Raw genomic sequence first — 9,431 nt, 5'->3', positions numbered from 1 at the left:
ACCAACCCAATTAGATTACTTGCTACTTGGATCATGTATATCTAAATATACAAATTTCAAAATTTAAATTTTGAATTTTAAATTTCAAATTTCAAATTTCAAATTTTAAATTTCAAATTTGAGATTTCAACCAAATTTCAAATTTCGAATTTTCAATCTTTGAATTTTAAATTTTGAATTTTGAATTTTAAATTTCAAATTTCGAATTTCAAATTTTAAATTTCAAATTTGAGATTTCAACCAAATTTCAAATTTTGAATTTCAAATTTCAAATTTCGAATTTCAAATTTCAAATTTCAAATTTGAGATTTCAACCAAATTTCAAATTTCAAATTTTGAATTTCAAATTTGAAACTTCTAACAAATTTCAAATTTCAAATTTTAAATTTCAAATCTTTTTGAATTTCGAATTTTGAATTTTGAATTTCAAATTTAAACTTATAGATTACACCTTAATCTACGCATGCATATGTATATCATATTCTAGAACCTGCTCTGATACCAATTGAAGCGAAAATTTAGTGCAGGGGCAAAATGGTAATTTTAAAACTTTTTCAAAATTACTATTTTACAGTGAAATTATTAATTAATCTCATTAATTAATACTAATTAACCCTACACTAGAATCTAAATATGATACAACAGCATGCATTTAAATTTGAAATTCAAATTTGAATCAGTAAACGTTTTACAGTACTGTGTTCAGAACACATCACCTTTTGCGGGTAGTCGATCACCGCAATCTGATCACCGTCGGAGGGCTCTGATCATCACATCGCAGCCACCCAACTGTCTGGCCTCTGCGGATCATCCACACGAAGCTCCCATCTGATCAGCTCCTCACGAATGCTAGTTCGTGATTTCACCCTTTTGATGGCAGATGTTGATCGAACTCCTTCGATCGATGTGTGCCGACTTTTTGGATACCCCGGATCATCTGCACAGTTACTTGAGAGGCTGATGGATCTCTCTCTAAAATTTGGTGGACTCACGACACTCGTGGCACACCAATCTCACTTCCCGAACCTTAGGTAGAAACCCTAGGGTACACACCAAAAATCCTGCGCCCAATTTTCTCTCTTTTCTTTCTTTTTCTCTCGAAAGGTTTTGGACCTTCACCTTGCACAGAAGCTTTCCTCACGCCCCAAAGTTTCTCTCCTAATTTTTTTACGCACGTCCCACCTTTCTCCTCTTTTTAAAACAACGTCGAACGTGTCTTATCCGCATGAGAGGATAAAGACAAGAGGTTACACATTTGAATTCAAATCAAATTTGAATTCAAACGAAAACCAACTTATCCCTATCCTTTTGGGGGTGAGAAGAGAAGGGGCGTGGCTCTTTGTGCATGGAAAAGTTTCATGAGAAACCTTTTCTCGTGTAAGTAATGTGGCGCACAAAATGGATAAGGATGAAAGGGCAAGTGATAAGTTATCCATTCAAATTCAAACATGATTTGAATTTGAATGGCTAACTAATTAATTTATCCATCCATATGGCACACAAATGAGGACGTTGGGAAGGGTTTTATGTGAGAAAAATTTCATGAGAAGTTTCTTCTCGTGAATTCAAATGGGTGCAAGGAAGTTGGGTGACGCAGGGAATTTAAAACAAGGTGGTTTGATTCAAATTGAGCCAACCTAGTTTAAAATAGGTTGAGCACAATTAGACCAAATTAAACCCAACATAATTAGGCTTAATTAGGCTTAATAAAATTCTAATCAAATCAAGAATTAACTAAACCTAATCCCTGATCAAATCAGGGACTAAACCACCTTAGCGATTAGGTCAACATTTAACCTAATCGGGTCAATCCAAACTGAATCCAATTCAATTGGACTTGATCCAAAAATAATTACTCAATCAAATTGAGTTAATTAGTGATTAAATCACTAATTAAACCTCTTATAAATATTGAGTCCAAATCCGATGGGCAATCAGGCATCAGAGACCATCGATATGAAACCCTGATCAAAGAGTTCAAATTTCAAATTCAAAATTCGAAATTCAAAATTTTGACCCCGGTACCCAAAATGTGTGGAACTCATGATTAGAGAATCCTAATTCTCAATCATAGAGTTCCAGATAGATAAGACTCATAATCAGCCATCAGATCAGAAAGGAACCTCTAATGTGTGTGACCCCGCAGGTTCGAACCTAAGCCGGTAGCACAGGAACCAATTTCTGTACTAATCGAAGTGACCATCTAGCAATGGTACCCGACGACCGGATAGGTCGAATAATCGCAATCGCAACATTCAGAACCTACGTGAATATGGTTACCGTATAATTCATCCCTTTTGACCCCTGTGTTTAGGATGACTCAGGGTTAAACTGTCAACCCTGATGATATCATCCGAATCGTGCTCAACTCAATTAGTCCTGTGACTCCTCACTAGGACTACCCTGGCCAAGGTTTTGCTAAATTGAAACACGACTCTACACAGCTCCTAAACTGGAGTGGTCAATCCCATCTTGACACACGCACCGACAAGTCAAGTACTTGACTACACCCAGCAACCTTCTGTCACTGAATTAGAAATTCAGGTAGTCCAGTGCCTAAGTGCAGTGAGTTGCTTGCAAGTCACCGTGGCGGTCTCAGGTCGGAGGGACATTTATACCCATATCCCATCGGAGCAAATCTTGACAGCAGAAATAGCTCCAGAGTTGGTCACGTTCAGTGCAGATGTACCATTACATCTCACCTGTATGCCATACCAGTGTCTCCACACTCTTTGGTTATGAGGACAACCAACCCATATGGCACACAACGACCTATGCTCGATAAATATTGTCGTCCTTGGTAACAACGTATCATTTGGTCGCGAACATGTTTAAGGACTAAACGATAAATCCTCCTTTGTCGAGTCTAAATAGTCCTAAGGACTTCACCACAACACAGGAGTTCATTAGAAGATGAAACATTTGTGATGAAAAAATACCAAAATAATTTTTATTTATTTATAATTCATGTACTAATACAAAAGGAGCACAACCATCAACAGGCTGACGATTGGCTTTGGGACACTATTCCCAACACTATGTTGTCCGTGGAGTCTACTCTTCGCACCTTGACATATTTTCTTTCGAGGTAGTCGCATATGGTCATGGACCTAACCATATTCAATAGTGTTCTGTTTCTCTTTTCGGATATCCCATTGAGCTGAGATGTTTCAGGGAGGCATCCATTAAGAGACTATACTGTTGTCTTTAAGATATCTCAAAAATTTTCGACTAAAGTATTTACCTCTTTGATCAGATCGAAGAACCTTAATGGGTTTATCTGTTTATTTTTCTACCTATATTTCATCAGATACATATATCCGTACCTAGACAGATCATCGGTAAAAATAATAAAGTAGATATAACCATCCCTGACCTGCACATCAAATGGCCCACATACATCGATGTGTACTAGGGCAAGTAACTAAGTGATCCTTTTTCAATATTCTACAAAGGGTAACTTGATCATTTTTTCTCAAAGGTAAGATTCATAAACTGAATACGACCCTGAATTAAGAGAGCCAAGGATCCCATCTTTTTCTAGTCTGTTTATCCTATCCTCTCCAATATGGCCTAGTCGATGATGCCACAAGTACTTCTGGTTAATTTTATTTTTGGATCTCTTTTGGCTTATGGCACTCACTATTTGCTCGTTTAAGTTCACATTCGCATCAACATGCAAGTGATAAAGACTGTCAATTAAAAGACCTCGTACAATTAATTTATTTCATAAATAAATAGAATAAAAATCTTTATTAAAACTAATTTTAAAACCTTCTTGTGCTAGCACAAACACAAAAATTAAATTTTGACTAGCTACAGGAACATAATAACAATCTTTTAAATCTAATCTAACACTAGACGGTAATCGAAGAGGATAAGTGCCAATGGCTTCTGCAGCAACTTTTGCTCTATTGCTGATTTGAAGGATCATGTCACCTTCCTTCAACCTCCTACTTTCTATCAGACCCTGCATTGAGGTACATATATGAGCACTCAAGCCAGAGTCTAATATCCAACTAGAAGTAGAAGAAACCATAAGGTTAGATTCAATTATAAGCATACCTTCGAAAGGTTTATCATTCTTTTTGGTCTTTAGGCTCTCTAGATATTTTGGATAGTTTCTTCTCCAGTGGCTTTCAGCATGATAGTGGAAATATTTTTTCTTTGCTTCAACCTTATTAGGAACTTCCTTCTTTGGTCTGTTCTCCTTCTTCTGCTTCTTAGTGGATTTAACCTTTTTCTTTCTAGTAGACTTTCTCTTGGAAGAAATTCACTCTATAGCGAGAACAGTGCCCCTTGAACTCTTCAAAGTTTCCTCCGTAGTGATCAACATGTTGACCAGTTCAAGTATAGTGCAATCGAGCTTGTTCATATGAAAATTTATAATAAATTGACTATATGAACTCGTAAGGGATTGAAGGATCAGATCCATCTGTAATTCTTTTTGTATTTCTAGCTCGAGCTTTTCAAGCTCCTCAATATCCTTGATCACTATCATATAGTACTCATGGACTGACTGCCCTTCGTATATCTTCAAATTGAAAAGTCTTTTGGATACCTCGAAGCACGCTGTACAGCTCTGCTCACCATACAACTCTTGCAGGTGTGTTATCATAGTCCTGGCAGTAGGCATATGCTCATGCTGGCTTTGCAACTCGTTTGATATAGATGTCAGCACATAACACTTAATCCGACTGTCTTCATCCATCCACTTCTCAAAAGCAACCCTTTGCTCAGCAATAGAATGGTTTGGTAATATTATGGATTTCTGATCGAGTACATGACCTAATTTTTTGGAGTTCAGGATAATCTTGAGATTTTTGAGCCAGTCTTTGTAATTTGTACCAGTCAAATGATTGGTTTTAAGGATGCGGGCTAGAAGATTTGAGGCTGACATTGTTTAACTGTGAGAGTAGAGATTCAAGTTAGACTTTTATACTTAATTATTATATTTACTTTTAGGGATTTAAGATGCAAACAATGACTCCTATTAATTTATCGGATCCCTCCACTCTCCGAAAAGAAAATGAAAACTCTAACGGGACAAAAGATTCTTAATGGGTGCTGCGGTCCCATCGATGCTATGCACCTCACCTAACAGTTATTGGTAACATGTACAGCACTGTGTAGGCAACTCTTTACCCAGATGCTCCTCTAAGTATATTGCAGTGACTTAGTCTCTAAGTCATGTGGGCTCACCTAATAGTTATTAACCACACTTCTTAGTTAAGCCCAACCTACTGTTTACAAACAGGTGCAAGATCGTCATTGGATTTCTCACCTAATAGTTATTGGGTCCAACCTCATCCTTATCCTAGAGTAACTCTTTGCTAATAGAGTGGTTGCGTATTTTCGATGCAACTGAACCACTGTGACCAGTCGAGAACAATCAACGTCGGTAGCACGCCCGCACATCTACAATGGTGGAAGACCTATGGACTTAATATTTATGGAAAGATTTAGATTTAGGTCTCATCTAATCAGTTATCATATGACCAATCTAATTGGTATGGGCTAAACCAAACCGCTAAGCAACCCAATTTAAGACCCAATCTTCCAAATTGGTCAGGTAAGTCGAGATCCTCAATTGCTTTTCTTAGACACCAATAAATTGGCCAGATAGATGAATGAAACTAATTAAATAACCACATCCCAATTATTTATCTTAGACACTAATAGGTCAATTGGTCCAAACAGGTTAACTCAAGCGAATCGGGCTCAAACCAACGAGCTGAATTAGGTTTTTAAGTTAATCGATTTTACATATAGGACTCAATCAATTTGATTAACAACAATTGTATGATCATTTAACTTAATTGATCTGAACCTAATCAACATTTAACTCAATTCGATTAATTACTTAATCGAATTAGACCCATATGACTTAAATCAAAAATCTTAGATATAATTCTATTACATGATCTAATTTATGATTTTTTCATAACCAAATTCTTCATGCACAAACATAAATTTTAGATTCTAAAATCAAATTTTAGATCTAAATTCTTCACATGAAAGTAAGTTTTAAATCATGAAAATAATTTTCAGATTTAACATACAAACATATATCACATATATACATGTAAAATTCAGATCTAAACAAAATTCAGATGTACTACATGATATCATATATCTCATGCCCCTGAAAGGAGTTGCAGCTGATGCTGAGAAAGCTTATTTGATGCTATGCCGTTGCAGCCATCCATACCACATGGAATCTTTGAACGTTGGGGTATATATGAGAGATATATGCAAATACCAAATACATAGTATAGGATGCTAATTCTTTATTTTATTCAGTGGATCATATCAAAAGTAATCTTATGACCTAAACATATAATCACATATCTCATATATGAATTATAAATTAGATCATATAAAATTTTAGATTCATGCATGCATCTACATATCATGTGAACATGAACTAGAAATAATTTTAGATCAAAATTCATATCTATGCATACTTTAACATATCAACTATATATTCTAAAATAAAATCTAAAATAAAATATTAGATTCAAAAATTCATCTATACATCTCATGTATCAATAAAAAATCAGATTTTAAAATCTTTTTCAAAATATATATGACAATTTCAGCAATATGAAACCCATGGCTCTGATACCACTGTTGGAATTCGAGGTTTGGGATATGTATATGTGTTTCAATTTTTTTTTTCTAAACACCACAACGGAATACAAGATTAAAATATTTTTAATCTAAATTATGCATGCATAAAAATATAAAATCATAAGGATCTAGTTCATGTACTGAAATTGACATATGCTGAAATTCAGATTGTGATCAAATTGCATACCTATTTCGTAATCCCTTTCTTCAAATCTAGATTTGAAAGAGAAGAGATTTTCATCTAGCCATACAAGTATCCGGTCTCTATGGGTATCCACTCGAGATTAGTCTGGAATAGCCCACTTCAAATTGAATTTTCTTCTCAAAGAAAATTCAGCCTGCTGAATCTCAATGAAATCTGGATCGCGATCAACACTTGATCTCTTTTCTTGATCTTCTTCTTTTTTTCTTCTCTTGCCTTTCTCCTTTGCTTTGTGCTGCTACCAAGCTCTGGAAGCCAGCAAAGGATGGATGCCCAACCAACCTTGGTGTCGAGGAGAAGGGAGGACACCCAAGATATGAGGGCATGTGGGACGCTAAGGGAGAAGAGAGGGAGAGAGAAAGAGAGGGCGTAGGGGTCTCCAAAGGTGGCGTGGGGCTGCTAGTTTGGATGCTCTAGAAACCTTAGGAAAGGTTCCTTTAAATAGGCATGAGGATTGAATCTTATTCAATCTCATAATACTAGTCCTACTTACATTAGGTTTCCTAATAACTTAAGTTATTTAGCTTACATTAGGAATCCTATTAGGCGCCAACTCTTGGAGCCCTTGCAACCAATTAAACACATCCTTTTTTGCACCCAAGGGATACCCCATATCAGATTAAAAGGCCCTCTAATCATAGGACTCATCCAACTTGATCCAATCAAGGAGGCATCCCATAATAACTATCAAGAAAATTAATAAGAGACTTGCACCCTTAATTCATATGATCCAAAATCTTAAAAACCTAATAATTAGAGTCAAATGAATTTTATTCATGTAGGTTAATAGTAGGTAATTAAATTTGAATTATTTTATCAAATAAAAAATTCAAATGAAAAGAGGAATTGGGTCCAACCATGTATTAGCAAAGTTACCTTGAATTCAATCAGATTTCTCTAAATCCAACTGACACTTCATAAGCTCAATTGCTAATGTCAAGCCTAATCCCTTTGTTGTATGATCTCATAGGTTCAATTCTATCTGATAGTAGATATATAATGATCTCTATCAAAGTATCATTGAAATTTTTTTCAATAGATCGGAACAATTTCACTCTAACTCATCAAGGATTATCGATCCAGAACAATCCTAGTGAGCTCTCACAATCTACCAGTGACACCTAGTAGTATGTAGTGTCAACCTAGTAGAACTGAAATGAACCTCTAGATATAGTTAACGTATGATTCAGTCCCTCTATCATGAGTCCCGACTTGATGGTAAGTCATGGATAAATCGTCAAATCTCAACATCAGTCATATGATAGATTCGATTAGCTCAAGTCCAAATATGATTCCTATGAAAACTCTTTTCCATCAATCAGACTACTATAGCCATAGATTCTTGGACTTAACTTTTTAAATTTTATAGGACTACTCCTCTCTATCAAGATTGATAGATCCCATCTTAATGTGCACTCTACTCTTACAGTAGACCAACTGTCGTCAACATCCACTGTAAGGGCTCATTGAGACTCATGTTTATGTGTCAGTCAAATTCCAGCAGTCTTATTGCGACCAGTAGTACAATCTCAGGTCAAAGGACCATTCACACAACTATAGCATCGAGACAATCACTGATGATTGAATAGAAAGCCAAGTGACCTCTCGTATAGTTATGCTCAGTACTAGTTGTTCTCTAACAACTATCCATACTCGTTGCTCAGTGTCTCTACACTGTAGACTAGAGACTCATATATCTCAAAGGAAGCGATCTATGTGTCAGTCTTTCCGGATCAATCACCATCCTCATGATAATTCTATGATCGGGAGTATTTAGAAATTAAATACATATCTTTAATTCTCAACACCTTGAGAATATGTATCGAAAGTTAATTCCATGGACGATTCAAGGACAGATCATACTTGAATAAAAAATAAATTTATTTTTTTATTGATCAAATTAATGTATTAAGTATAAAATTATATCCTACATTTATTATAATATATCAGCCATATTGGCTTCTAGGACATACATCTAACACAGGGTGGGCTGGTGAGTTGGCGATGTCGGGGCGGCAGGGCTGAGGGTGGCGAGGCTGCAGGGCTGGGGGTGACAGGGCAGGGGCCATGGGGTAGGGCCGATGGGCTCGGAGAGGTAGGGCGACCTGGGGCTCGAGGAGATGGGAGGCGGCCGAGGGCTCGCGACCAGGGGCTCAAGGAGGCGGGGGCGACTAGGGGCTCGAGGAGGCGGGAGGCATCCGATGGCTCACGTCAGGGGCTCGAAGAGGCGGGAGGTAGCTGAGGGCTTGAGGAGGAGATCGGGAGCTCGGGGAGGTGGGGGAACGAGGGGGTTGCGGGGGGACAGGAGGCTGGGGAAAGAGGGGGTGGGAGAAAATGAGGGGGGGGTGGGGGAAAATGGGGATACGAGGACGACAACGAGGGTGCGCGAGGGAAGAATTTTTTTTTTATATTTTGGATAGACTATTAGCGATGATATTTTTTATCGCTAATGCCATCGCTAAAAATGCCGTCGCTAATACTATTAGCGACGGTACTTCCATCTCTAAAGCTGTCGCTAATAGTTTTTAATTTTTTTAAAAAATTTATAATTAAAATTTTTAAAATCTATTTTAATTATAGTAATACATAAATCACT

The sequence above is a fragment of the Elaeis guineensis genome, chromosome 6 (assembly GCF_000442705.2).
Source record: "Elaeis guineensis isolate ETL-2024a chromosome 6, EG11, whole genome shotgun sequence".
NCBI classification, from domain to species: domain Eukaryota; kingdom Viridiplantae; phylum Streptophyta; class Magnoliopsida; order Arecales; family Arecaceae; genus Elaeis; species Elaeis guineensis.
The sequence above is the reverse complement of the archived record's forward strand: the minus strand, read 5'-3'. Positions refer to the sequence as shown.